General features: G+C 40.6%; 1 long non-coding RNA gene across 3 annotated transcripts; it reads left to right on the forward strand.

Moving 5' to 3' along the window:
- Positions 1-6: 6 nt before the first annotated feature.
- LOC123127296 (uncharacterized) lies at positions 7-4,062 on the forward strand. Of its 3 annotated transcripts, none has more exons than XR_006462259.1 (5): positions 7-325; positions 689-875; positions 992-1,071; positions 2,082-3,085; positions 3,803-4,062. It is a non-coding gene; the product is annotated as an uncharacterized lncRNA (long non-coding RNA). The 3 variants fall into 3 exon arrangements; XR_006462258.1 differs by lacking the exon at positions 3,803-4,062 and having other exon boundaries at positions 2,082-2,811; positions 2,899-3,355; XR_006462257.1 differs by lacking the exon at positions 3,803-4,062 and having other exon boundaries at positions 2,082-3,355.
- Positions 4,063-4,749: the final 687 nt, after the last annotated feature.

The raw sequence follows: 4,749 nt of genomic DNA on the forward strand, positions 1-4,749 counted from the left end.
TGAGCCGTGATTTCGCTCGAGATGGATGTGTGGCGGCGACCCAGTTTTCCATGGTCGGGTCCATTTGCTAATCGGCGTCCCTGTCAATGGTTTCGTGTACCTGTCAGTCGGCTTGACAGGGTGCCATGCAAGTGGCGCTTAGATAAGTGCATCAATGCTCGAGGTTAGGGACTAAATTATGGTGATGGCGCACATGTCGTCTCCAGTTGTGAGGCGTGATGCGACAAGTTTGCTGGATAAGATGGTGGTATCCGGTCAGCACAAGCTAGGCAGCAGCCTCTGGTGTTTTGATTGGTGGTATCCGATCATCTTTTTCGCGGACAGAGTAAGTTAGTAGACTTGTGCATAAATGTGCCTGGCAAAGTTAGTAAACTTTTTTTGAGGGGGCTAAGTTAGTAAACTAGAGTATTTGCATCTTGCTGTAATGAATGAGAAATGCATGAGTGTCTGGGTTTCGGTAGTACCTACCCACTGTAGTTGGCAGCGCGCGTACATATCCAGCAAATATGGTAAATCCGAGGGCACGCTCCTCCTCCCCAGTTCCATTTGTTCTATATCTCTTTTGTATGCGTGTTCATACAGTCCTGTGGGAAGCATAAGCCATGAAGTGTTGCCTTGATATCTGTTTTTCTTCTCAATGTCGATATCACTTAATTCTGTAGTACTGAATACTGATCATACTGAGCAGGGGGCTGGCGTTATGGCGGCTGTGTACAGCGATGACCACAAGTTCTCCCGTGATTTGCCTCCATCTCCTACTCCTAGCTCCCTCTTTTTTGCTCCTATAGCAGTAGAAGGCTTTAAATGTGGTGCATGCGTGAGGATCAATCATGTTGACTGCGTGACAATCATGTTTCTCATCATTGTAATTTTTGGTAATGAAAAGAATACATGTTTTCTTGATCTTCTGTTAAGTCTATTTATTTATAAATCCAACTTTCATGTTTTTTAGAGGCAAACTTGAAGACTAACCCCTAATGTTTCCGTGCAGGTAGTAACTCTGATAGGCCACTACACTTTCCAAATTCCAATGCTTGCCTGTTGGTCGTCCCCAAGTTTTCACTACCCTGAGTATGTACTCTACCGTACATTTCAAAAATTCCTCCTCTCATTCACCTGATGCATACTTGTTCAATGTGTTTCCCTGAAGTTATTAGACATACAATACTTTTCAAATACCCATATTGTAATTGACCAAAGAACTAGAAGCAAAAGACATGTAGTACATCACTTTTCAAATGCTCAATACTGTAGCTGACACACTAGAGAACTAGATGAATAACCTGGATTAGAAACACTCGTTGGGTGTTGCCCCTGGCAATGTTAATGAATCACAGTGGTACTGTAGGCACCAAGGAAATTGTGGCATGTTGTTTAATTTTTTTATTCATTTGTTGCAGTCTGTGCACTGTTGTGGTGAAACTCTTGTGTTTCTGCAACCTACAAGTGCGTATGGGCACTGATTTCTAGAAGTATTTGAGTTGACATCTTTGTTGGTTTAGATAGTACAGAAATTTTGAAGGGCGATTGATTTGCTTCTGGTTTTTGAAATAGAGCTGACTATAGTTATGCATGAACGAGAATATGCTTGTAACTGGTGACGAATAGACCAGCTTTGCAGTTTGCCACATTGGTGATGTAAATGCCCCTAAATGATGATATCTAAGCAAGTGCTTTCTCTGATGTTTAACCTTGTTACTATCGCCCGTAAGTATTGCCGTTGATTTTGGTATATGAGCACTAGTGTTTCCTGCTTACAGCAAGCTATGTACTGTACATGTGTCCATTTTACCTGTGTAAATAGTTTGTTTCATACCTAGTAACATGTTTCCTCATAATGAATTATTCGTGCAAAGTGAATCACTGCTGCTATCCTGCTACTAATGGATATAGGGACAAAATACACAGTTTCCTGTCAAGTAGTGTTTGTTTGGTGACAGGATGCTGTTTTTTCCTTCCAAGTATAATGCTCCTTTTATGTAGTGATGATACTACATCTATTTCATTTTATGTTTATGCCTCTTCCAGAAAATGTGCTGCACCTACAGTAATCAATCTAAGTTATCCATTTTATTTTATAGGCCTTCGAGTACAAGAGGCTGCTGCTTGACTATAACAGCAAAAATGTGCAATATTGGATTAATGATTGAAGTGCATTAGCGGTTTATCTTCTTCTTCACAAGTCTGTTTGCAATGGATGTACATAACTGTCATTTTTACCTCTTGCTATTTAACATACATGACAATAGCTGTAGGTATTGAAATATATGTGAAGGTAGAAGCTATCGTTGCTGCCTTGTGGGTCGTAATTCTTTCTCTCTAGACGCGTATACTGTGTGATGTATTGCTCATGCTCATATTCTGTACCAAGATAGTCCTAATATCCGTAGGGTTGTAGACTGATTTCCCCTTGAAAAAGCTATGCTTCTTTCTTTGGATGATAAGCATGTTCGGCAGCTATGTGGAATCCTTAAGATAAATGGTCTTTAGTTTCTTTTGGTGCATCTGCGTGCACATAACAGTTTGTTAGTTTCACTTTATATAATGAAGAAAATATGCTGCTGTCATTTGTTTATTATTATCTATCATCTGTAGATTGATTTTTAGGCCATCAATACTTGTATGTATGATTTCTAGTCTTGAATGAATTATTTTTCTTTAGGTGACATGCGTCTTGTGTTACTACATACATCTATCGTGAAGTACATGGTTCCAGAACTATGGTAACCCGCAGTTTGCTCTACTGGTGATAGTAGGATGATGGAAACATCACTACTAAATGTAGTCCCTGTTTCTTCAACTAATCATCATGTACTAGAGTTTCTCTTCTTCTTGCTACTGTTTGGTTTTTGACGTCACTAGCTTGTACTAAAACGTGCAGACTTTACCCCTTGCTAGATCCTTCAATGGAGGTGACCCATGTGATGGTGATTCGCTCCAGCAGTTCCGGTTCCGGCTGTGGTGGTGCTACACTGCTACTGCACCTATGATGGCTACGCATTGGTAGGCTCGGCTGCCTCCCTTGGCTGTCGCTGTGATGGTGAAGCTCAGCCTAGGCTACAATCACTTCCGATGAGCTCCTCGGGTCCCCTTCTACCCCTCCTACTCGCTCCATGATTATTTGCTTTGCCTTTGTGAGGTGTAATTGTTTAATTTTTGTCATAGTCGAGCATTGGATGATATCATGAGGGACATTGTTCATGGATATGCCAACCTGCAGCTTGTTGTACTAGTTATAGTAGGATAATGCAAGTTTTGACAATCCATACATATCCCTACATGTTAGTGTCTCCCCGTGTAAGTATGAATTCTGGTGATGCCTTCATCTATGATGATGCTCCGCCTTTCGCATTCATTCATTCTCTGATTGTTCTAGGAGTCCTCATTTTAGAGAAGCATTCCCATACCAACACATGTATTTGAAAAATCTATTCAAATCTCCTCACTTCATATGTTGCTATCAACACTAAGTTGAGAGTGTAGCATGCTGTTAAGAGGTACTGCAACTCCAAAGTAGACAACTAAAACATATTAGTAAAATCAGTATGCATCCCTAGTGATGCTTTATCTTGTTATTTTAGTCCATGAGTGATGTGTTGGAGCATCACTGACTTGTATGGTTTTTTTCAAGGTATATACAAGTGCCATCTTTATCTGGCAACATCTGCCTCCTGTGTCATGTCATGTATCTATTTCACTTTAAATGTTTTAAGTGAATGATGTATTACTTGAGAGTGTCAATGTACTGATGCAAACAGTGCTTGTGTACTTGTGACTAATTTGTTTTCCCTCTAATTTATAGGAGTTCCTCGGCCAAAGATATTCGAAGAAGCTCGAAGCCCCAGTCAGCGACTCGCTTTATATGTTATTGAACTTGTAATGCAGAATTTGCTTGGAATTTTGATGTAATGCTGATCTTGCTAGGAATTGGGTGTATATTTACTTGTTGTACCTATTATTTAATGTTGGGTGTACTTGTTATTCAAATGCTTGGAATTTGAATTTGTGATAAATGTATTTAGTTGGATGTGAAAATAATACTGAAATAGTCCTTGGCCCAAACACTACTAGACCTTTAAAAGGCCACAACCCAAACATAGTGGGGATCTGTTTCAGCAAATGCCAATATATTAATTTTTGAAAATAAATAAAATGGACTGTAAGAGGGCCGAGTTCCAAAATTTAAAAGGACCACAAAAAGGCCGATGCATGAACAAGAATTGGACTGAAAAAAGGCCGAGGCCCGAACAAGAATTGAACCGACCAAAAATTCACAGGAAAAAACAACAAATAGGCTAAATTGTTGGGCTTGGCCTTTTGTAAAACACCTAATCGGACCGGGATGAATCTTATCAACGACCTTTTCAATTGGTCGCAATTTTGCCGCGTCAGATTGCCACGTCGGATCCAACGTGGCCTGGGCAGAGAGCTAGCGACCAAAACAGAAGGTCATAGAATCAACGACCTTTTGTTTTGGTCGTGGAATTCCACGACCTTCTCACAGAGAAGGTCGTTAATTTTAGTTTACGACCGCCAGCTTTTGACCTTCTGTTTTTGGTCACAAAAAGGTCACAAATGAAAAACAATGACCTTTCAGTGACCAATAGTGATGGTCGCAAGTTGACATATTTCTTGTAGTATGGTCTTCTTCTCCGGCGCCACATAGGGCACCGGAACCAGCATCTTTGTCAAAAGCGGGATGGCTGGTTCCTCGAGCAACGGAGCCGAACACCGAATCCGCCCCGCCTT

The sequence above is a fragment of the Triticum aestivum genome, chromosome 6A (genome assembly GCF_018294505.1).
Source record: "Triticum aestivum cultivar Chinese Spring chromosome 6A, IWGSC CS RefSeq v2.1, whole genome shotgun sequence".
In the NCBI taxonomy this organism is placed as follows: Eukaryota; Viridiplantae; Streptophyta; class Magnoliopsida; order Poales; family Poaceae; genus Triticum; species Triticum aestivum.